At 37.9% G+C, this 26,677-nt stretch overlaps 1 pseudogene; it reads right to left on the bottom strand.

Moving 5' to 3' along the window:
* LOC122752975 overlaps positions 1–26,677 on the bottom strand; it is a 37,651-nt pseudogene that overhangs the window by 6,591 nt on the left and 4,383 nt on the right.

The following is a 26,677-nucleotide window of genomic DNA, read 5'->3' as shown; positions in this document are numbered from 1 at the left end:
TTTGTCCAGTTCTTACTAGATCTCTTGATTATTATACAGTCTGATGTGCTTTTGAAGTATTTACTAGAATTATCATTCAAGCAGGCATTTTGGCCAGAAGTTCCCCTTCTTTTATTTTACAGATGAGAAAACTGAGGAGCAGGGATAAATGGTCCAGACAAGACCAGGACCATGGTCTTTGACTTCTACTACAGTTCTTTTTCCATAATACTACATCGCTTCCTAGAGAAGATGATATGTGGTATTTGTGTGTATACATACACACAGATACACACAAACACATACGGATAGACAGATCTGGATCTAGATTTAGGTAGATAGATCGATCGATAGATAGAGTGAGTGAGGGAGAGGGGAGGGGATATTTCTCCAATTACATTTTAAAACAATTTCTTTAAAGCTCTGAATTTCAAATTCTATTCCCTCTTCTCTCCCCACTCCCTGAGGAAAGTAATCAAATATATGCTATACATGTGCAATCATGTAAAACATTTTCATATTAGTCATTTTGTACTAGAAGACTTGAATAAAAGAGAAAGAATGAAAGAAAGAAAGTGAAAAGTAGCATGCTTTAGTCTGTATTCAAACAACACAAGTTATTTCTCTGGAAGAAGATAACGTGCTTCATCATTAGTCCTTTGTGATTGTCTTAGATCATTGTATTGTTGAGAACAGAGTAACGAAGTCATTCATAATTCTTCACTGTACAATATTGCTGTTATTTTGTACAATGTTCTCCTGATTCGGTTCACTTTATTTTGTATCAGTTCATGTAAATCTTTATAGGTTTTTCTGAAATCATCTTGCTTATCATTTCTTTTTATAATTATAGAAGTATTTTATTATTTCCCAGTTACATGTAGAGATAGTTTTCAATTGCTTATCATTTCTTATAGCACAATAATATTATGCCACAACCATTTACCATACTAGCCATTTCCCAATTGATAGGCATCCCTTTGATTTACAAAAAGAGCTGATTGGTGTTTTTAAGAGAACAGGACCTAGAGCTCTCAGCTTTCTAGTGCCTAAATACTGCGTACCCCTTTAGTTCTTCTGGAGAAATATAGCCTTGACTTATTCTATCTCTTTTGCAACTTCTTTTTTGAAGGCATTTAGCAAGTCATGAAAATGGGAGATGTGGTGAGAGCTCTTGTTAAGCCATCAGTGACTTTTTTTTGGGGGGGCGGGTCAATGGAGGTTAAGTGACTTGCCCAGGGTCACACAGCTAGTAAGTGTCAAGTGTCTGAGGCCAGATTTGAACTTAGATACTCCTGAATCCAGGGCTGGTGCTTTATCCACTGCACCACCTAGCTGCCCCTCAGTGACTTTTAAGAGACAATGTTTTGAGTCCCAGGGTAAATCCATTTAGGACAATTTTGAGGGTAGGGAGACATTTTGAACCTTGGCACACAAGGCCTCATGGAAATCTCATAGGGATATAGATCCCTATATATCTCATAGATGGGTAGGGTGTGAGGAGGGAACCAATGACTCTAGGATAGTCTAGACTGTCAGCTGTTGCTGCTGGGAAGTTCACCAAGAGGAAGGGATCAGGGCAAGGTCAAAGGGAAGAAATCTCAAGGAGAGTGTGGGATTACAGTATCACAGATTTGGGGTATGAAGGGACCTTAGTGGTTATCTGGTCCACATATCTCATTCCATTTACATTCTTCTGTATCCTCTTTCTCCCTTCTAGAAAGCCATCCCTTATACCAAATAACTTTTTTAAAGAGAAAAAGAATAAGAGCAAAAAATTCAACAAAATTAACACTTCAAAAAATGTGCTGTGCAATGTTCCATACCTACAAACCCTTATTTCTGCAAAGGAGTGGGGAAATATTTTCTCTCATATCTCTTCTTTTGTCATTGTAGTTTTGCAAGATTTAATTTCAATTGTCTTGTGTTTGCTGTTCTTAGCATTTATATTTGAAATATAAATGCATACATGGGGATTATTTAAATATATAGTTATGGCTCACAAGTGACATGGATAGATATGATCTGAAATATTATCTAGAGGCTAAACTACCCCATCTCCAAAGGCACTGGTGACAAACTCAAATAGAAACAAGGTCCACTCAATTCTACATAAGATAGCACAGTGACTTAGAAAACAACATATTAACATTATCTATGTTCTATTGTTTTTTATTAATTTTGTTAAAGATTTTCCAATTATATTTTTTTGGTGAGGCAATGGGGGTTAAGTGACTTGCCCAGGGTCACACAGCTAGGAAGTGTCAAATGTCTGAGGCCAGATTTGAATTTAGGTACTCCTGAATTCAGGGCCAGTGCTTTATCCACTACGCCACCTAGCTGCCCCTTCCAATTATATTTTAATCTGGTTCCTCCATACCACAAAGACCTGCTACCTGTTTGACACTTCAAACAGTTCAAGGGGCCTACTTTTCCTCCTTTGTGAGGAGTAACGGATGTATCATTCTAGCAATGTCTGTTTCTTGTCTTAGGAGAAGTGCAGGCAGGGTCCAGGACCCCTAATATCTCCTTCAGTCTCCAAAAGGAATATTAGACAAGAATGATATCTATCTGCCATTCCTAGAATATCTCTTGTTTAGTAATAGGAATCTGGGTTCATAAGGAAAGTCACTTGTTCTTTTTTTCCAATTTTTTTAAATCATAAAAGTATTTTATTATATTTCAGTTACATGTAAAGATAGTTTTCAATATTTGTTTTTATAAGATTTCAAGTTCCATTTTTTTCTCTCTCCCTCCCTTCCTTCCCCGCCTCCCCAGGACAGAAAACAATCTGAAATAGGTTATATTTGTACAATCACATTAAACATATTTCTGCATTAGTCATGTTGTGAAAGAAGAATCAGAACAAAAGGGAAAAAAACCTCAAAAAAGAAAAAAAAAACCCACACACAAAGTAGAAACAGTATGGTTGAATTTGCATCTGGATTCCACAGTTCTTTTTTTCTGGAGGTGGAGAACATTTCCCATCATGAGACCTTTGGAATTGTCCTGGATCATTGCACTGCTGAGAAGAGTCAAGTCTATCACAGTTGAACATTGAACAATGTTGCTGTTACTATATACAATGTTCTGATTTTCTGCTCACTTCACTCAGCATCAGGCCACTTATGTCTTTCCAGGTGAAAGTCACTTGTTCTTAAGAGAGAGGGTAACCCTTAGCTAATACTCAACAGTTTAGCCCCTGCCCATTAAATGTTGGTTAGAGGGGCAGCTAGGTGGTGCAGTGGATAGAGCAGTGACCTTGGAGTCATGAGGACCTGAGTTCAAATCCGACCTCAGACACTTGACACTTACCAGCTGTGTGATCCTGGGCAAGTCACTTAACCCCAATTGCCTCACCCCCCAAAAAATAATAATAATAAAATAAATAAAAATGTTGGTTAGAGAAAGAGTTATTATCAATAACAAACAGCAAGGAAACACATTCTCTGTTCCTCCCTCCCCCCAAACAAAATAGCCAATAGAAATTGGATTAAAATATACTAAAGAATATACAAGAAAACATGAGTTCATCAGCTTGAAGTAAAATAAGGCCTCCACTATCAAGGCAGAGGGAATGATCTCATTCAGGGAAGGCCTATTCACAATAGTCTAAAGTTGCAAGCCTTAAAGATCAAAATACATGAGTTCCAGTATGACACTTAAAAATTTGTATCTAATCTCTCTTTGGATAACCTACCCCCCACCCCCACCCTGGCTCCAAGATCCTCTAGTCAAGTGTCTCTTCTGTCAACTAGGACAAGTCCCTTACACAGGTGTATAATGCAGCTCAGTATTCTCTCAGCCAATCAGGAGTCATCCTTCCCTCCCCATATATAGCACACACTGCAGTACTATCTCTTTCCTACCTTACCTGGGTGGGAGTTGGAATTGTACCATATTGTAATCATTTTATATATTATTTTATTGCATCTGCTTACTTCATTCTGTATCTATTCATGTAAGTCATTCCATTCTTCTCTGTATTAATCATATTTGTCATTTCTTACAACAAGGCAACCTTCCAATACATTCATGAATCACAATTTGTTTAGCTATTCCTAATCGATGAGCATCTACTTTATTTCCAATTCTTTACTATCATGAAAAGTGTTGCTATTAATATTTCAGCATACATGGAGTCTTTTGTCATTAAACTTCTTGGGGGATATGCCTACCGGTGGAACCTCTGGATCAGATGACCTATATATTTATTTTATTTGTACAACTGCAAGTTGCTTTCCAGAAAGGTCACACCTCAATTCATAGCTCTACTCACAATATATTAGTGTGCCTGTCCTTCTACAAAATTTCCTCCAAATCTGATTATTCCCATCTTTTTCATCTTTACCAAAATGCAGGATGTGAGGTAAAACCTTAGGATTGTTTTTTGTTTTGCTTTGTTTTTGGCATTCCTTTTATTAACAATGATTCAAAGCATTCTTTCATATGGTCGCTAATAGTTTGTAATTCTTTTGAGAACTGTTTGTGCATATCCTCTGACCACTTATTTATTGGAGAATGAGTGGGGTGTTTTTGTTTGTTTTATTTTGTTTGTTGAGACTGGATCTCCCTGTTTTAACCAGATTAAAAGTGTATCAGAAAAAAAAATTAAAAAATAAATAAAATAAAATAAAAAGGGGCAGCTAGGTGGTGCAGTGGATAAAAGCACTGGCCCTGGAGTCAGGAGTACCTGAGTTCAAATCCGGCCTCAGACACTTAACACTTACTAGCTGTGTGACCCTGGGCAAGTCACTTAACCCCAATTGCCTCACTAAAAAAAAAAAAGTGTATCAAACACTTATAAACCAGAAACCATTAGAGGTAGCTAGTAGGTGGCACAGTGAATAAAGCCCTACACCTGGAGTCAGGAAGACCTGAATTCAAATCCAGCCTCATATACTTACTATCTGTGTGACCCTAGGCAAGTCACTTAACCTCTTTTTGCCTCAGTTTCCTTAACTATAAAGTAGGGATAATAATAGCACCACTTTGCAGGGTTGTTGTGAGATAACACTTGTAAAAAGCACTTTGTACAATTCCTGGCATAAAATAGACACTCTGTAAATATTTATTTCCTTTTTCCTTCCCACTCTTGATCAGCCCAGAAGCTTTGCTTGTTTATTCCTTCTTAGGCAACTTGATGGCCCCATGCTCCCAGGGTCTCACTATATTTTTGCCAGGCTGAGCCTAGACTCTTGATCAGCTTAGCTCACTTTACCTCAGAATTCCTAAACTCAATCAATCTACCATCTTTAGCTTCCCCCAAAGCAGGGCTTCTGTGTATAAGCTACTTTGCCCAGATTTTTGGTCTTTTGTATTTCTGCTGGTTGTCTATATATCTGACTGTTAAGTCTTTATCAGAAATATTGGATATAAAGATTTTCCTCAGGTTGATAGGTTCCCTTCACATGTTAGATGAATTAATTTTGTTTCTGTAGATTTTCATGTAAGCAAAATTACTTTCTTTTATAATTGTCTCTATCACTTGTTTGGTTAGAAATGAATTCACCTCCAACCTATAATATAAACTATATGATCAACTTTTCTCATTTTTTCATGATATGATCTTTATATTCAAGTCACATATTCATTTTAAAATAATTGTGAAATGTGGTATGTGGTGTTGGTCTAAGCCTAATTCCTCCCACACTGCTTTTCAGGTTTCCCAGTAGTTACTTATCAAATGGTAATTTATTCTAAGTAATTTATGTTTTCAGGTTTATAGAACATGAGGTTATTGAGTTTTATTATTTCTGATTCTCCTTTGTTTAGTCTGTTCTATTGATCTGCTTTTCTATTTTTTAACCATTACTGAATGGTTTTAATGATGGTTTCTTTATAATATATATACTTCATGGTCTGGAAATGCTATTTCTCCTCTCCTCATGATTTCCTTTGATATTCTAGATTTTTTTGTTCTTCCAAATGAATTTTGTTATTATTTAATCTATTTCTACAGAATATCCCTTTGGTAATATGATTAGCATATCATTAAGTATGTAAATTAAATTTGGCCAGCACTGTGATTTTTATTATATTGACATGACCCAGACATGAGCACTGAATATCCTTCCAATTTTATGTTGTTGTTCATTTCTTTAAGGAAAATCTTGTAATTGAACCTATGCAAGTACTGAGTGTGTTCTGGTAAATTGATTTCCAATCATTTTGTGAATTTTGTAGTTATTTTGAATAAGACTTTGTTTTTGTGTTATTACCTTCTGGATTATGATGATGAAGATGATTTTTGCAAATAATAGTAGGGAAAAAGAATATATTTGCTTTACTTCTATATTTATTGGGAAGGCTTCTAGTGTATCCTCATTGTATATAATACCTGCTTTTGGTAATTATCTCTGAACAGAACAATAAGATCAAGTTTCTGAGATCATGGATGTAGGAGCCTTTTATCTGGAGAATATGCTGTACAGACCAGGGATCATGGGTAATTTTTTATTTATTTATGTATTTATGTATTTATTCATTCATTCATTTGTTTGTTCATTCCTTTATTTATTTATTTAGGTGAGGCAATTGGGGTTAAGTGACTTGCCCAGGGTCACACAGCTAGTAAGTGTCAAGTGTCTGAGGTCAGATTTGAAATCAGGTCCTCCTGAATCCAGGGCCCGTGCTTTATCCACTGCGCCACCTAGCTACCCCATGGGTAATTATTTTTTAAGGATAATCACAGATTTATAGGATTTGAGATTTAGTAGGGTCCTCAGTAGTAGGCCCCTATTCAGTAGCCAAACCAGTGGACAGACACCCACCAGTGAACTTTCTGGGGGCATCTCAGATCTTGCTTGTAGGTGAATTGAGAGCAAGACACCTTAGCCCTTTTTAGCTGCCTTACTCAGCTTCTCTATCTCTTTCTTCTCATCCTTCTTTTTACCACTCAGCCCCACAGTTTTCTACTCATTTCCTTTACCTCAAATCCAAGTCTTGTTTTTCTCTGTCATATGAGAGAGAAAGGGGTAAAGCAGCTTCTACCAAATACTTCATGTGGATTGGCAGCAAGGCAGAGCACTGCACATCCTTTGAGGATGGAACTCATAATGGTCACTCCTACACACTCCCTTACCTCTATGTAGAGTTATTTATTAGAGGAAGGAAGAACAAAATGTTGCTATTTAGTCATTTTCAGTTGTGTCCACCTCTTTGTGAACCCATTTGGGTTTTCTTGGCAGAGATACTGGAGCGGTTTTCCATTTCCTTCTCTAGCTCAGTTTATTGATGAGTAAACTAAGGGAAACAGGGTCAAGTGACTTGCCCAGGGTCACATAGCTAGTTAGTATCTGAGGCTGGTTTTGAACTCAGGTCTTTCTGACTCCAGGCATCTCATCCACTGTGCTACCTAGCTGCCTAAAAGCAAACAAAAAATCCTGTTTCCTTTCTTCTAGGGGCAACTTCTTTCTCCCTCTAAAACAACCTGGTAACTTAATCCTATCATTACCACCCACCCCAGAATTAAGCAGTTCACATGTGTCATCTTGACACCCTGATGTAATCATTTCTGAGTGCTAACATGTAGCCAGAGTGGGCAAATTGCATGCTCACCACAACCATATATTTCTTTTTGCTCAAGACACTTAGAGAGAACTTGGGGAAAGAGCATCTTCATATCCAAGCACTGAACATGTGACCTGAACAGAGCTTAGATATCCACGGACAGAACTCAACTACAAATGGAAATGAATAATTTATTCTCTGATTTCAATTATGACTTTCCCAAACAGAACCTCGTAGGCTCAGGGAACATGAAGGAAGGCCCCAGAAAACCACAACAGAGGCATTGTGGGTAATGACAATAGACTAAAATAAACAGTGATTTAAAAATGAGGCAGCATCTTCTTCTGAAGACTTCTGATGATCTTAGGATTTATGAGAGGTGGTGTTATTCAGCAGAGGAGACACTAATTAAAGGAAGGCATCAGGAAACTTAGGTTTTCAACCTGTCTTGGCCACTGATTTGTTGAATGACTTTGAGAGAGTCTTTCCCCTTCCTCTGAATATTTCCTCATCTATACAATGAAATAATAACTTCTCATGGAGTTGTGAGGGTCAAATAAATGATGGATGTGAAAATAATTTGTAGCTATTAACTACTAGACACAAGACAAGTCAACAAGGATTTTTCAAATGATTACTAAGTACCGCTAATAGACACTTTGTCTCCTTTTTTCCTGGTACATCCTTACTATGTACCAAGCACTGGGCTTATTGCTCAGAATACAAATAGAAGCATAAACGCCCTGCCCTTGAAGATCTTACATTCTAAAGGGAAAATAGAAAGATAAAAGGGAGCTTTTAAAAAGGTATGGGGAAGGAGGAGGAGAAATAGCAGGGCTGCCTGGAGAGGAATTATGATGTGGAAAGTCTGGGTATTCTCCTTAAAATGGAGGTTTGGAGTGGAACCAATCAGAAGAAGGGGTCATAGGGGTGAAAGGTTACATCCAAAGTGTGAAGTTCAGGTCTGGAGAGAAATTCGAGTCAGGAGTGCAATGATCTTTGCTGTTATTGTTAAAATCCATAGATCAACATGTATTGAGTTTCCCTGGATATCTAGGTCTGTTTTGGGTTAGACTATTGGAGAGACAAGAGAAAGAAAACTTGGACTCTCACCTAGGGGAACATATAATCAATTCATTATTCTTTATTGTGTTCTCATTTTGTTGGGTGGAATTCAAATAGAAATGGCCCTAGGAAAACTCTCTATCCTGCTATATTCTTTAATATTTAATTCTCTGCAGACTAGTTAATGAGCATTTATTAAAACACTCATTATACTCTAGCTACTGTGCTAAGTACCAAGGATACAAATAGAAGCAAAAAAAAAAAAGACAGTTCTTGCTCTCTAGGAGTTTACATTCTAATGAAGAAAGACAACACATAAAAGGAAGCTAAAAAGCAGAGAAGAGATACTTTTGGAGGCATTATGGAGAAAGAAATATGGAGAAGCAGGAACCAGGCCTATAGAGGGATGACAGAATGAACATGGCTAGCCTGGGGATCTTTTTTTAAGATGGAGGTTCCAGGAGGAACCCAATAATCTGAGGGAGGAACAGCAGGGATCAAAGACTCTGCCAGAATGAGAAGACTATTGGGCTTTTTACTAACTGAATAAAGGTCTTAGGGATGTAAGCTCATTTTCTGTAGACTCACTGAAATCATCTTTTGTACAACTTCAAAGCAGATAAAATAACAGGGATAATTGGAGGACATCTTGTTTCCATACACACACACACACACACACACACACACACATGTATGTATCTTCCATTAAGTGGTTTAGAGATTAGAAGTGTTCTGTAGGGTGACATCTATTAAAAATTATTTTTAAATTTCTATGGCCCTTTGTTCTCAGTGACATTATACTATGTTCTAGGATAATGTTTTGGTTCCACTGCAGTTTATTTGTTGAATTTTCAAGGATATTTCATACCTTTATTTGTCATGTAGGAATTTGTTGCTGATGGTGAAGGGACAACAGCAAGCCTCAGGTGCCTAATTCTTACCATCCTATTGTGTCTTCCTAGGCTATATTTTACCACCTACAGTGACATGTTGGACATTTTCTTCCATTTCCTTTATAATCGGCATCCTTCAATATGTAGAGTTCCTTAAGGATAACTGTTCTGTGATTTCTGGCGGTGGTGACCAGGTTCTTTATTGCTATCATAAGCTCTTCTGTTTCTGTAAACAAATCCAGGAGCCAGCTATTTATTTAGTACCTACCATTATGTCATCATCCTTATTGTCCTTATAGTTACTAATCCTTTATGATTCATGAACTACTTTTACATGTTACACAATTTGATCCTTATGACATCCCTATGATAACGGCAAGATGAGGAGAGAATCATGGAATTACAAAATCTCAAAGTTAGAAAGGGGAATTCAGTTCAACCCCGGCTGGAATAAGAATTCCCTCTGCACCTTACCTGATAAATGGTCATTCCATTTCTGTCCATAGACCTCCAGTAACAACAGTTCATCCACTTTGGGATAGCCTCAATTGTTAGGGGAAATGTCCTAACATAGTTCCTAAATCTGTTTCTTTGAGGGCATTCTTACCCATTATGCCTCTGGGGCCAAGCAAAACAAGTTTAATCCCTCTTCCACTGGAAAGACTTTTAAATACTTGAAGAGAGCCATCCTCTCCTGTCCAAGTCTTCTCTTTAGGATTTTGAATTGAGCTAGCCTGGGCTCTCTAGTTTGGATGCTCTCTAAACTATCAATGTCCTTCCTAAAAGGTGATGCCTCAGACAGAACACTGTATTCTACACATGTAGTGAACAGGGTAGAGAGCAACAAGATTATCATTTCCCTTGTCCTAATGCAGCCCAAGATCCCATTGTCTTTTTTTGGCTGATGCATCATGCTGCTGACTTATTGAACTTGTAGTTCATTAACCATTACCTTCCCCTACACACACACACACACACACACAGATCTTTTTCAGATGATCTGCCACATAGACATTCTTCCCCTATCTTGTGCTTGGAAAGTTAATTTTTGAACCCACTGATCCTATTGCAAACTATATTTATTCTCATTAATTTCTTAGAGAATAGAATTAGCCCAACATTTTAACCTGTGGGGATCTTTTTTGGATATAATGTCATTCAATATGTTAGTTATCCCCCTAGCTTTGCATCATCTGTAAATTTGATAAGTATGCTATTTATGTTCCCCCCCCCATTACCCCTTGGGCTAAATCATTGACAAAAATTTTCAATAGTATACAGCCAAGCACAAATCTCATTAGAGACTTCTTTTCATGTTGCTATCAAGTCACTAATGATTACTCTGTGGCTCTAGCCATTCAACCAGTCCTGAATTATCATACCTGTACTGCTGTATAGCTCATATCTTTCCATTCTGAATATAGCATGGTAGACTTAGCCAAACGTTTTCTTGAAATTTAAGTAAACTATACATATGATATCTCCTTGAACTTAAAGTCTTATTATTATTATTGTTGTTTAGTCATTTCAGTCATGGCTGACTCTTCATGACTCAATTGGGGTTTTCTTGGCAAAGATAACAAGTGGTTTTCCATTTCCTTCTCCAGCTCATTTTACGGATGAGAAAACTGAGGCAAACAGGGTTCAGTGACTTGCCCAGGGTCACACAGCTAGACGGTGTCTGAGGCCAGATTTGCTATCACTAAGATGAGTCTTCCTGACTCCAGGCCCTGGTGATCTATCCACTGTGGCACCTAGCTGCCCCTATCAGTCTTATAGTCCTTTAAAAATAGAATTGAACCCAGCAATACCACTATTGGGTCTTTTTCCCAAAGAGATCATAAAAAATGGAAAAGGACCCACATGTACAAAAATATTTATAGCTGCTCTTTTTGTGCTGGCAAGGAATTGGAAATTGAGGGACTGCCCATCAATTGGGGAATGGCTGAACAAGTTGTGGTATATGAATATAATGGAATTCTATTGTGCTATAAGAAAAGATGAGCAGGCAGATTTCAGAGAAACCTGGAAGGACTTGCATGAACTGATGATGAGTGAGATAAGCAGAACCAGGAGAACATTGAACACATTATCATCAACATTATGTGTTGATCAACTGTAATAGACTTGATTTTTCTCAGCAATACAATGGTTTAAGATAGTTCCAAAAGACTCATGATGGAAAAGGCTTTCCAAATAGAGAAAAAAAAAAAAAGAACTGTGGAATAAGAATGCAGATTGAACCATACTATTTCTTTTGCTTTTGGTGCTGTTGTTTTTCTTTTTTGAGGTTTTTCCTTTTTGCTCTGATTCTTCTCTTATAATATGACTAATGCAGAAATATGTTTAATGTTATTACATATATATAAACTATATCAGATTACTTGCTGTCTTGGGGCGGGGGAAGGGAGGAGATGGAGGGAGAAAATCTGAAACTAGAAATCTTATAAAAACAAATGTTGAAAACTATCTCTACATGTAACTGGAAAATAATAAAATACTTAAAATACTTTTATAATTTAAAAAATTGAGATTAGTCTGGCATAATTTTATTTTTAAATTAAAATATAAAAAATATCTAAATATAAGTTAAAATATAAAAGTATATCTTTTGTTTTTATATCACTTATCTTTCCAAGGATATCCCTTCTTCCTCCCAAAGAACTATAGATAATAGCAAAGAAAAAAATCAATTTGCTAAAGCTGACATCACGAAAGTTTGAATTTATTTTCAGTGTTCTACACTCATTGGACTCTCCCTTCCCCCATTTCTGCAGAGAGACAAAAGAGTTGCATTTTCTTGTTACTTCTTTGAGGCCAGGCTTGCTTATTATAATTTTACAGCATTCAGCTTTAATTGTTTTGTTGTTCTTTATACATACATCCCTGGAGTTGTTGCATACATTGTTTTCCTAACCAAACTTCAGTTTACATCAATTCATATATTTTCCCTTGTTTTTCTGTGTTCATCATATTCAACATTTCTCATAGCATAGTAACATTTCATTACATTAACTTAATACCACATTTCATTTAGTCATTCCTCAATTGATGGGCATCTGCTTTGCTTCTGGTTCTTTGCTACTACAAAAAAATATACAGTCTATAAATATTATGATGTGTATTGAACTTTCCTTCCTTCCTTCCTTCCTTTTTCCCTCCTTCCCTCCCTCCCTTTTCCTGTCCCTCCCTCCTTGCCTTCCTTCCCTTTTTTTATATCTTTGGGATACATACTCTATCTATCAGTGGAAACTGGGTTAAAGGATATGGACCTCTGTGTCACTTAACATAACTCCAGATTTCTTTGCAGAGTGATTGGACCAATTTACAATTCTACTAACAAAGTATTTAATGTGCCTGTCTTTCCTCAGCTTCTCAAACAATGACCAGTTGCATCTTTTATTATCTTTGCTAATTTTCTGTGCATGAGATAAAACCTCAGAATTATTTCCATTTATATTTCTTTCACTATTAGTGATTTAAAATCATCTTTCATGTGATTCTTTTTTCTTTTTTTGTTTCTACATTGCCTGTTTCCCAATAAATCTCTTCACCTTCTCCTCTCAAAGGGCCATCTCTTAAAAGAGAGATGGCAAACTATGGCCCTTGGGCCAAATCCAGAAAACTAAGAATTTTTTTTTATATTTTCAAGTAAAGTTTGATTGTATTTTAAAATGTAAAAAAACCCCATTCTTAGCTCCAGAAATACAAAAACAGGCAGTAGACTAGATTTGACCCTCAGGCAGTAGTTTGATGACCCCTACATCAGAACAAAGAATAACAAAAGAGAAAAAAGAACAAAAACCCAAGCTCAACTTCCTATACAGTGTTTCAAGCCCACATTCCCCCAGCTCTACAAAAAAGGGAGGGAGGAACATTTCCATTTCTTTTCTTTGGAGCTATGCTTGGTCACCTTAATTTTTCAGCATTCAGTTTCCATTTTTTTATTGTCATCCTTTCCAGTGACATTATTATTGTCATTGTGTGTATTATTATCCTGGTTCTATTTATGTCAGTCTGTATCGACTCATGTCAATATTCCCAGGTTTCTCTGTATTCATCATATTCACTGTATAGTACATTTATGTACATAACTTGTTTAGTTATTCCCCATTTAATGGGCACCTATTTTGTTTTCAGTTATTTTCTATTACAAAAAGTACTACTATATAATGTTATGTGTATACTGGACTTCTTTTTGTATCACTTATCTCCTTGGAGGATGTGTGTAGCAGTGGGATTGCTAGATCAAAGGTTATGGACATATGAGTGACAAAGAACTGGAAAATAAGAAAGTACCATCGACTGGGGAATGGCTAAATAAATTATGGTAGATGGTTGGAATGGAATATTATTAAATGCATCATACAAGTTGATGAAAGAGACAGTTTCAGTGAAACCTCGGAAAACTTGTATGAAACAATGCCAAGTGAAGCAACCAGGACCAGGAGATATTATAAAATTATATTATATTATAGAATATATTATACAATATGTTATAATATGTTACATATAAAATCATATATTATTAAAATATACAATTTTTAAAACAATAAAAATATTTTCATTTAAAGTTTTGAATTCTAAATTCTATTCCTCCTTCCCTCCCTCCCTCCCTACCCTCTTCCCTCCCTGAGGCAGTAAGCCATCAGATATGGGTTATACATGTGTAATCATGTAAAACATTACCGTATTAGTCATTTTTATAAGAAAATTTGAATAAAAGAAAAAAAGAAAGAAAGTGAAAATTATTATGCTTCAGTCTGTGTTCCATCAAGATAAGTTCTTTCTTTGGAGGTGGATAGTATGAGTCATCATTAGTCCTTTGGGATTGTCTTGGATCATTGTGTTGCTTAGAATAGTTAAGTCATCCACAGTTCTTCATTGAACAGTATTGCTGTCATTGTACACAATATTCTCCTGGTTCTGCTCACTTCACTATATATCAGTTCATACAAGGCTTTCCAGGCCTTTCTGAAATCATCCTGTTTGTCATTTCTTATAGCACAATAACATTCCATTACAATCATATACCACACCTTGTTTAGTCATTCTCCAATTCATGAGCATTTCTTTGCTTTCCAATTCTTAGCCACATGAAAAGAGCTGCTATGAATATTTTTTTTGTACAAATAGGTCCTTTCATCTTTTGGGGAGTGTCTTTGGGATTTAGATCTAGCAGTGGCATTGCTGGATCAAAGGGCATAGTTCCAAATTGCTCTACAGAATGGTTGGATCTGTTCACAACTCCACCAAACAGGGTATTAGTGTCTCAATTTTCCCACATCCCCTCCAACACCCAACATTTTATTTTTCTTTATTATATTTATATTTATATGTATATCTGACAGGTGTGAGGTGATACCTCAGAGTTGTTCTAATTTGCATTTCTCTGATGAATAGTGTTATAGAACAAAAAATATATACAATACTATAAAAAGGAACAACAAAAATATTTGAAAGACTTACGAATTTTTAAATCCTTAAGAATTTATGTTATAGATATCTTAAATATCAGATCCTTAGCATAACCTTTTCTTGGCTTCTAGATGTTTACTCTCTGTCCCTTTAATAATGGATCCTAGAGATTCACCAGGTACCAATGGGAAGCTCCCTAGTTTGTGGTTCACAGATTCTATTCTCTTCCTTTAGTGAACATTAGGATATTTCAGAGTTATTACTAGCAATTTTGGTAACTGTGGCAAGGGACAGAAAAGACACCAATGACAAGCAGCACAATACTTGTCTTCAAATAAACTTTTTCAAACAAATTCAGTTCATCTGGGGATGGGGAGCAGGCTTGGATAAAAATATGAGGGAACTGAGCTTGTACACAGTCTCTGGGGACTGTCTGGTAGTTTCCTAAGTTAATTTTTCATGCCAACTAGGTGCTAAACTAATTTGTTTCTTTGCATATGAAGAAGTCCAAGTGTTGTTGGTGCTGTCTAAATTTTGGTGCCCTGGCACATAGTCCTGGGCACTCTATCATAGTTATGGCTCTGTAACCAGTTCCGCAGCCCCTTGCTTTTTCAAAGGTCACTCAAAGGTCATCTTCCATGCAGAACCTCTCCTCAACTCCAGAGATGTCATTCTCCTCACCTTCCTCCTCCTCCTCCCCCTCCTCCTCCTCCTCCTCCTCCTCCTCCTCCTCTTCTTCTTCTTCTTCTTCTTCTTCTTCTTCTTCTTCTTCTTCTTCTTCTTCTTCTTTTCTTCTTCTTCTTCTTCTTCTTCTTCTTCTTCTTCTTCTTCTTCTTCTTCTTCTTCTTCTTCTCCCCTCAGAAATCACACCCAACTATCTTTCCTTTGTTTTGCCAACTTCTTTCACCTTCTTAGAGTTTGAATTTTCTCCAGTTTCCACTCCATAAACATCAGTCTCTGGCTTTCTTCACAATTGTAAAACCTTCCAAAATCTTCATTATTGTTTCTACTTCTTACCCTTCTTCATTGAAAAACCTTCTTCTCCCTCTTCTTCACAGACTGGAAGTGGATTTTCTTGTCATTCTAATTTTACAAATGAGTAAACTGAGGCCCAGAGAAACAAAGTGACTTGACTAATGTTACAATTTGAGTCATCTAAGACTAATTGTCTCTCTCTGCAGTTAGTGGCAAAGCTGGGACCAAGATCTCTGTGACTTCAGGAATCTTTCCACAACACCTTCAAAAACAACACAAAGCTGTATAATTAAGTGATAGGTTTTATAGTAGCTGTAGAATGTCCAAGAGGCAGTTGGTGATGCAGTGGATAAAAACTGAGCCTGGAGCCAGAAAGACCTAAGTTCAAATCTAACCTCACACATTTACTAGATATTTGACTCTGGTCAAGTCAGTTGACCTCTTTTGGCCTCGGTTTCCTTAATTGTCAAATGGAGATAACAATTGCATCAGATGAAATAATATTGTTAAAAAGTGTTTAGCAGATATAATAGAAATGCATATTCCCTTCTCTTCCTCTCCCCAAAAGAGAAAGATCATTGGAAAGGTCAGGGAGGCTTTCTAGAGGAGAGAGTCATAGAGGTAGAAATAAACTTGGTAACTTAGCAGGGTTGTTAGTTCAACCTAACCAGGTTTAGGGATCCCTCTGTAAGAGCAAAAAGGCTAGAAAGCTAGGGTTAAGCCACATTATGTAGGATTTTTCATTAGGAGGGTAAGGATTTTGGCTTATGTCCTTAGGCATTGTAGAGCCTTTAACATTTCCTGAGCAGGAGAGTGATGTGATGAAAGTGGTTTTTAGGAAGATCATCATGGGGGCCCTCAGGGTGTATTTAGAGGGGCCCAAACTGGTTAGACTAAAGGGCTCTGAATGAACCTTTATCCTCCCTGCCTTCTTTCTTGGAAAGGGCTGATTTTCATGATTGAGCTGGAGATCACAGACTCTCTGAATTAAATAGGGGATCAGAGGTTATCTAACCCAACCTGTAGCTGAAGCAGGAATCCCCTCTACAATGTCTCCAACGAGGCCATTCAGTTTTCACTTTTAAAGTGAATGGGGAACTCAGCACCTCATGATGCAGTCCATTTCACTTTTGGACAGCTTTAATGGGGATAGGTGATAAGTAAGCTGATGTTTGGGTGAGGGAAGCTCCAGGATATTAGGAGAGCCACCCAATAGTTTTAATGAGAGACTTCCTTGTGACCTCTCCTAGAGGTTTGGAGATAGCATCTTCCCCAATCCCATCGACACCCTCTGTTTCCCAAACACACACTCTTACATATACTATATGTACATGGTATGCATTTGTATGCAGTGACCTTTCTTTCCTCTGAGCCTTCCAATCCCCAAACTCATGTCTGTATCCACTGCCCCTCAATTTTATTTACCAAATTCTGCCTGGTATCAGTTTTTGTAGCCACCATATCTTGGCTCTTTGATTAGGCATGAGCTCCCTGAGCATAGGGATTGTGTCCAACTCATCTCTATATCTTTCATAGTTCTCAGGACAGGGCATCACACACAGCAGATGCTTAATAAATGGTTGTTGACAATTTGGAATTATGCCCAAAGGGCTATAAAGCTATAAATACCCTTTGACCCAGCAATACCACTTTGGGATCTTTTCCCCAAGGAGATCATAGAAAAGGGAAAAGAACCCACATGTTCAAAAATATTTATAGCTACTTTTTTTGTGGTGGCAAGGAATTGGAAATTGAGGGATTGCCCATCAGTTGGGGAATGGCTGAACAAGTTGTGGTATATGAATGTAATGGAATTCTATTGTGCTGTAAGAAACAATGAGCAGGAGGAGTTCAGAGAAACCTGGAAGGAATTGCATGAACTGATGATGAGTGAGATGAGCAGAACCAGAAGAACATTATACACAGTATCATCAACATTATGTGTTGATCAACTGTGATAGACTGGATTCTTCTCACCAATCCAAGGGTACAAGAAAGTTCCGGGAGACTCATGATGGAAAAGGTTCTCCAAATCCAGAAAAGAAAAAAAAAAGAACTGTGGAATATGGATGCTTATTGAACCATACTATTTCTTTGGTTTTTGGTGCTATTGTTTTTCTATTTTGAGGTTTTTCCTTATTGCTCTGATTCTTCTCTTATAGCATGACTGATGCAGAAATATGTTTAATGTTGTTATGTGTATGTAGGTGTATATATGCATATGTGTATATGTGTATATATATGTGTGTGTATATATATATATGTGTGTATATGTGTTTGTGTGTGTGTGTATATAAAACCCATATCAGATTGCCTACTATCGGCGCGGGGGGGGGGGGAGGGAGAGGGAAAAATTTGAAATTTGAAATCTTATATAAACAAATGCTGAAAACTAGCTTTACATGTAACTGGAAAATAAAAAAAAGAGTCAAATCAGAAAGAGCAAAGACTTTCAAGGAAAAGATATAATGAACTTGAAAGAGATAAGAACAAGCAGGATAGTTTGGGAACAACTGTGTTAAATTTATTATATAATTTAAAAATAAAGTCACATATAATAAAAAAAATAAAGTGGAGTCCACAAAATTAAAAAAAAAATAAATGGTTGTTGAAATGAATGAATAAGGATGACTATGCCTGTGTATAATAGCAACCCAATTAAATGACCTATTTGATCTGACTCAAGAAACTTTGCTTGCACTTAAAAGGCAGATTAGAGGGGGTAGCTACATGGTGCAGTGGATAAAGCACCAGCCCTGGATTCAGGAGGACCTGACTTCAAATCCACTTAATACTGACTAGCTGTATGACCCTGGGAAAGTCACTTAACCCTCATTGCCCTGCAAAAAAAAAAAAAAAAAGAAGAAGAAGAAGAAGAGGCAGATTAGAAACCCAGCCCAGTTTAGAGACCAGTGCAATAGTGGGGGAAAGTTCCCTCCATTTAGAATTGGAAACCTTTTTCTTTAATCCAGGCTCTGACAATTATTGGTAGAGGGACTTTGGGTAAGTCAGTTTGCTTATCTGATCTCTTATTCCTCATCTATAAAGTAGGGGTGATATGCTATACCACCTACTTGGCAACATTGTTATAGAGATCAAATGAGAGCAATCTATAAATAGGTTTAGTAGCACACTATATGAATGGGAGTTTTTGTTCCTGTTGGGTATAAAAACACTTAGGCAGTACATCTTATCACGTGGATCACACCCAGCTTGATTATCCACCCAAGGAGAAGGAACTGGCAGAGAGGAAACAAGAATCCCAGGATGTTGTGCCACACCAGGATACTCGCCGAACATGACAGAAGATCTCCTGGCCCTACCATATAGAACCCAAGGAAGCCAAGGAAGTGGGAAGTTGCCTAGGATGATTTAAAGGTGGCAGTAACAAAGGGCATGGTGCCCTGATTGAACATGTGTCTTGATGATGAAGCGGGGCTCTTTGCAGGAATCCTACCAACTGCCATGAGGCTTTGGTGCGAACATATGTGGTACAACCCTACATATAAGCACACATTCACAATACCCAAGGTCCAAGTACATAGGCAGTTACAGGCATGCAGCCACACCCAGAAATATGTAGGCCTCTTGGCTGCCCATTTGAGCATTTAAATGTAACTTTCTCACGACGATCTACTGGTTTTCCTGGACCTTTTTGTATTTTTTATGCTCTTCTCCTAACCTGCCACTGCCTCTGTCCATCTATTAACTTCTTTCGGTGTTCAATCCTCAGAGGCCCCTCCATCACTCTGTATCCTAATAAGCTATTTGATCTAATAGCCTGTTCAATCATACTTAGGAAACTTCCCTTGGAATTAAAGAGGACGCTTAGAAATGCTGGGAGTTTAATACAGCCTGGAACCCATTCAAAAAGACCAGCAAAGCCCATACTAGACATCAGCTCAGAGACCAGCCCAGAACCCAGTTTAACCAAGCCCAGTCTAGAGCATAACTCAAAGTCCAGCCTACTCTGCATCTGTCCAATCCAATCTGGAGAATATGCTAGTGTACAACCCAGGACCTATCCTAATCTAGAGATTAATTTGTGGCCCAGCCCAGAACTAAAGCCAGTGTCTATCTTGGCCTAGAGAATATCCCACAGTCCAGACCAGAGGCAAATTTAGTCAAGCTCAGGCTAGAGAATAAGACAAAGTCTAGCCTAGAACCTGGTTTAATCTAGCTTTACCCATTCCATTCTATAGAATATCATAGATTCTACCTCAGGGTCAATCACAGGCTAGAGAATAGCCTGAGACCCATTCCAGAGCTAAAGTCAATGTCCAGACCAATCTAGAGGACAGCTCAGAGCCAACTCTGGCCTTGAGGATTGCTAGAGCTGACCTCAAACTAGCCTAACTCGACCAAGTCCGGCCTAGAGAATATCCCAGAATCTAATCAGAGACCTGGCCCTGTCTAAAGAAAAATCCACAGACTAGACCAGTAGAGCTGAGTAATAGGCCTCACCCAGCCTGAAGTCTAGTGTCTACTTGAGAGCCCAGCCCAGACTAGACTAGAATCTGGCTTAGTCTAATTGAGAGAAAACCCCAAAGTCCAGGTTGACTCAGGCCAATACAGCCTAGATCATTACTGCAGCTGAGTCTAGGGAAGAATATGGAGCCCAGGCTGGTCCAATTTAGAGAAGACCAGACCGATCTAGTACAATTTGGAATTCTTTTTGTATATATATATGATGAAATCTTTCATTAATGCTCATCCCAAAGTATGGGAAGTAATAGCCTATGAAAAGAGATGGAATGTGGACCGAAGTTGTTGTTTGAAAAAAAAAAAATAACAGATCCTTGTTGGAGTTTTAGGAAAGCAAAGGTGGAGAAGAGGATTCTGGACCAGACAATATAAGAGGCAAAGGAAAAATATCCTCATACCAGTTAGCTAGATTGATAGGGCCTCTAGAATGGGAATAGGGTGGTGTGGAAAGATTCATGAATTAGATTGGAGTTTCTACGTGGTCACAAAAGTAATCCAGGGCAAATCACTAATGTACTCTGAATATCAGTTTTCTCTGAAAAATGAGGGTGTTAGACTAGATCCAACTCTAAGGTCCCTTCCAACTCTAAAGTTCTGGTGTAGATCTTGGAAGAAAAACTAGGAACAAGGGATGTGGGTCCAACTGGCCATTTATTGTCCCCTTTAGGATCAGGAGTTGTCCCTAGTGACTCGGCAAGGAAGAGTCAGAATCGCCTTCAGCTGTGGCTAATGCCAATGCTTTTGTGAAATGTTGAATGCAACACAGTCATTTCTACTTCCCTCCATTATTTGGGAATAATTTAATTTTGACTAATACAAAGCTTCTTAAACTGTGGGTCATGACCCTACATGGGGTCAAGTAACTGAATGAATATGGGGGTGTGAAAAATTTGGCAGTAAATGTTTGATTTTTATACCTATTTTATATACCTATACACCCAGGGTTGTGTAAAACTTTCCTGGGCAAAAAGGGATTGTGAGTGGAAAGAAAAATTAAGAAGCCCTGGTCTAAAACACCTAATTTGGGAGCACAGTATGGGAAAGAATCTGGCTTTTAATGCCAGACTTGGTTTTTTTCATGGAGGGGCAGGGAGTGGAATGACCTTACCAAGGCCATGCTTTAGATACTCCTAACTAAAAAACAGGTTCTTTTTTCAAACAATAGTGGGTTTTTTTTTCCTACAAAAAAAGCCCCCACTTTATAGATGAGACAATTGAGTCTCCAAGAGACAACATTACTTTGGTAGAGGGACACCTGAGGAAATACTGGAAGTGATTTGAACCCAGGCCCATGGACTCAAAGGATTGTTATTTATTGGGGGAGAGGGGAGGTTGTTGGAAAAATTTTGGTGGGGGGACTGAACTATGAGTCAGATTAATGTATTCTGTCTAGTGTCCCCCCCCATTACCTTGTATTTATTTAGTTGTGTACCTTTTATTTCTTTGAGAGTATTCATGTTTCTTGAGGGTAGAGACTATTTTTTGTCTTTCTCTCTCTAGCAACATGCACTTATTAAGCACTTACTGTATGTAAGGCACAGAGTAAGTGCTTAATAAATATTTGTTATCTGATTCATAGTATGATGGAAATTTTTTTAATGATGTCATTAAAACAAAGCTCTTCCTTCTTTGGACAGAAGGGGAAAGTCTTAATTCCCTAAGGGATTGCTAATAGCTGACATTTATATAGTACTTTCAGCTTTGAAAAGTAATACACATAAATACACACACACACACACACATATATAATTTTATTCTTATAACAACTCTATGAGGTAGATGCTATTATTATCCCTGTTTTACAAATGAAACTCATGTTAAAAGAAGTTGCATGATTTGCCCAGTATCACAAAGCTGGTAAGAGTCTGAGATGGGATTCAAACTCAGGTCTTCCTGTATTCTATCCAGAATATCACCTACCTACCTCATAAGACACATACAAATCTAAAACAAGCTGCCTCACGATGATCAACAAATACAGCAGAGTATGATAGTCTCTGCATGCTTTGTTCAATTATGTGACAGTGAATAAGTAGTCTGTTCTATACAATTCTCTGAGACTTCCTTATGCTTTCTCATGTTTTTATCAGAACCACTAATAGATGTGTATGATATTTTCATAAGGATTTTATAGAGATGGAATAAATAATCCTTTGGATCAATAGTTGCTGATGCCTTCTCAGTCACCTATTTTGGGTAATAACATCTGTGATCTTTTCCATTCCTTTTGAAACTTTTACCACTGATAAATCTAGAAAATCTAGAAGTAGTTTAAATGATGTCACCTAATTTAATATACACACATATGTGTGTATGTATTTATGCATGCATGCATGTATGTATATTTGGCCAAATATGGTTATTCTTTTTTGCTCAAGGTCCTTACATATTCTTATTTTTTATTTCATCATATAATTTATTGGGTGACAAGGGGGTAGAATTTAAATGTGGTGGCTCTCTAGTCATTGATGGTGAAAATAGAGCACCATCAGAATACTAGTAGATCTCTTTAATTTCACACCTATTTGTTCTCTTTCTTTCTGTTTCATCTATGAAGCCATCTCCAGTTGTCCTGATATACATCTTACCATTGAACCCAGATGGCTCTGGAGGAGAGAGTGAGGTTGATGACTTTGCACAGCCCTCCCACACTTAAATCCAGTTGAGTGTAAGTCAAGACATCACCTTCCCATATCATGGTCCTCTTCAAGAATGAAGGACAGATTGGAATACAACTCTTGGTCTGGACCTGCTGTCAGCTGGGGGCAGAGCCAAGATGGCGGAGGAAAGGCAGTGAGCTCTTGAACTCATGACATGATCACTCCAAATATCATCCAAATACCACCATAGGAAAATGCCTGGAGCAGCAAAACTCACAGAAGAATGTGTTGAAATCATCTTCTAACCAAGAACAACTTGGGAGGTCAGAAGGAGGGAGCTGCTGTGCTGATACAGGAGTCAAGCCCAACCCCACAGTCACCCTGACACAGATCCAGTCCCAGGAAGGCCTCCCCAGAGAAGGAGACCCCCAGAGCCTCTGAATCAGCTGAAGCTCCAGTGCCATCTGGAACTAATCTCACAGTCTGGTGAGAGGGCTGAGCCCTGGGCAGGGGGGAGACTACAGGGGTCTATGCTGGTGCTGAGGCAGAACTTGGATTTTTCACCCCTGCTCAGAACCAGGAGGTAGCCTTGAGTAGCAGTAGCCCAGGTGGGGGAGGGGCACAGGCTCCTCAGAGCTAACACCCACAACACACAAAGCTGGTTGATTAGCAAGTTGGTCTGAGGTCATCTAAGGACCAGGGAACAAGCCAGGTGAGTGAAGAACCTGATCCTCCTTAAATCATACCACCTGGCATTTCTGAAGCCTGGGATACTTCAGCCTGGAAACAGTGCCCCACTTTAAGGAGCTAAAAGTCAAGTAAAAGAAAGGCAAGATGAGCAGACAGAGAAAGGTGAGGACCATAGAAAGTTTCTTTAGTAACAAGGAAGACCGAGGTGCACCCTCAGAGGAAGATGGCAACATCAGGGCCCCTATATCTAAAGCTTCCAAGAAAAATATGAATTAGTCTCAGGCCATAGAGGTGTTCAAAAAGGACTTTGAAGATAAAGTTAGAGAGGTAGAGGAAAAAAGGGAAAGAGAAATGAGGGTGATGCAGGAAAGACATGAGAAAAAAGTCAAATTGGCCAAATGGAAAAGGAGGTAAAAAGCTCTCTGATGAAAATAATTGCCTAAGAATGAGGATTGAACAAATGGAAGCCAGTGACTTTATGAAAAAACCAAGACACAATAAAGCAAATACAAATTAATTAAAAAATAGAGGGCAATGTGAAATATCTTCTGGGAAAAACTGCTGACCTGGAAAATAGGTCCAGGAGAGATAATTTGAAAATTATTGGTCTACCTGAAAACCATGATCAAGGAAAGAGCTTAGACATCATCTTCCAAGATATTCTCAGGGAAAATTGCCCTGAAATTCTTGAATCAGAAGCTGAAATAGAAATTGAAAGAATCCATCAATCAGTTCCAGAAAGAGATCCCAAAAGGAAAATTCCTAGGAATATTATAGCCAAATTTCAGAGCTCTCAGGTCAAGGAGAAAATATTGCAAGCTGCAAAAAGAAAGAACTCAAGTACTGTGGAGCCCCAGTCAGGATAGCACAAGATCTAGCAGCTTCTACATTAAAGGACTGGAAGGCATGGAATATGATATTCCAGAGGGCAAAGGAAATGGGATTACAACCAAGAATCACCTACGCAGCAAAACTCAGAATAATCTTTCAGTGGAAAAAATGGGACTTTAATGAAAAAGAAGACTTTCAGATATTTGTGATGAAAAGACCTGAACTGAATGGCAAATTTGACTTTCAAATACAAGACCCTAGAGAACCATAAAAAAAATTGGAGCTGGGGGACATACCTGGCGTCATACAGTGAGCGACTGTCTTGTGTCTGAGGCCAGGTTTTGACTGGGATCCCCCTGGGTCCAGGGGTGATGCTTTGTCCACTGTGTCACCTAGCTAGATCACCTAGGTGATGACACCTTTAGGGTTAAATTGAGGGGTGAAGGGAATTCACTGAGGGAGGGGGAAGGGCAGAGGTGAAATCCTACATGAAAGAAACAGGAAAAGGCTTATGGAGTGGGGGAAGAGATGAGACAGGAACAGGGCAGGAAATGAATTTTACACTCATCAGAAAAGGCTCCAAGACCTTAAACTCATCAGAGTTTCCTCAAGGAGGGACTAACATACACACACACACACACACACACACACACACACACACACACACACACACACAACTGGGTGGAGTAATCTATTTAATCTGGGCAGTAAATGATCCTAACCCTCATCAGAATTGGCTCAAAGACCTCCATCTCATGAGAATTGGCTCAAGGAGGGAATAATGTACATACTCAATTGGGTGGAGTAATCTCTCTAACCCTGCAGGAAAATAGGAGGGGAAGGGGATAAAGAGAGAGGGGCAAAAGAAGGAAGGGCAGAGTGGGGGAGGGGACAGACAGAAGCAAATCAGTTTTGAAGAGGGGTAGGATGAAAGAAGATGGATAATAGAATAAATATCATGGGGAAGGGAATAGGATCGAAGGGAAACAGTTAACAATAGAAATGTGTTTGCTCTGATTCTTCTCTTATAACATGACTAATGCAGAAATATGTTTAATGTTATTATATATATAAAACACCTATATCTATGGGAGGGGGGCAGGGAGAAAAATTTGAAATTGGAAATCTTATAAAAACAAATGTTGAAAACTATCTCTACATGTAACTGGAAAATAATAAAATACTTTTATTTTTTAAAAAAGAATAAAGGACAAATAACAGCAACAAGAACAACAACAGTTTCATATACAACTTTAGGCAGGTGCTCAACACTTTCCAAAAGCCACATACACACACTCTTGCATGCATCTACACAGCCACCTCTCTCTCTCTCTCTGTCTCTCTCTCTCTTTCTCTCTCTCACACGCACACACATACACACACACACACACACACACACACACACACAAAACATGAGGGAATGCAGACACAAACAAAGAGTTATCTAATGGTAATATCATAAACAAATTAGGGGAGCAAGGAATAGGTTACTTGTCACATCTATGGATAAGGGAAGAATTTATGACCAAACAAGAGATAGTAAGCATTATGAGATGTAAAATGCATAATTTTGATTATATTAAATTTAAAAGTTTTTGCAAAAATGAAAGCAATGAAGCTAAAATTAGAAGGCAAGTAGAAAGCTAGGAAAATTAATAGCAAATGTCTCTGATAAAAACCTCATTCCTCAAATATATAGAGAACTGAGTCAAATGTATAAGAATACAAGTCATTTCCCTATTGATGAATGGTCAAAGGATATTAACAGGTAGTTTCCAGATGAAGAAATAAAAGCTATATCTATAGTAATTTGAACAAATACTTTGAATTCCTATTAGAGCAAAAAAAAAATCCTTACTATTAGAAAAAATGTAAATTAAAACAACTCTGAGGTACCACCTCATATCTACCAGATTGGCTAATATGAAAGGAAAGGAAAATGATAAATCTTTGAGGGGATGTGGGAAAATTGGGACACTCATGCACTGTTGGTGGAGTTGTGAACTGACCCAATCATTCTGAAGAGTAATTTGGAACTTTGACCGAAGGGCTATCAGTTTGTGGTATCCTTTGATCCAGCCATACCACTGCTAGGTCTGTGTTCCAAAGAGATTTAATAAAGGGAAAAGAACCTATTTGCACAAAAATGTTTATAGCAGCTCTTTTTGTGGTGGCAACGAATTGGAAATTGAGGAAATACCCTTCAAGTGGGGAATATTTGAACAAGTT

The sequence above is a fragment of the Dromiciops gliroides genome, chromosome 1 (assembly GCF_019393635.1).
Source record: "Dromiciops gliroides isolate mDroGli1 chromosome 1, mDroGli1.pri, whole genome shotgun sequence".
NCBI lineage: Eukaryota > Metazoa > Chordata > Mammalia > Microbiotheria > Microbiotheriidae > Dromiciops > Dromiciops gliroides.
The sequence above is the reverse complement of the archived record's forward strand: the minus strand, read 5'-3'. Positions and strand labels throughout refer to the sequence as shown.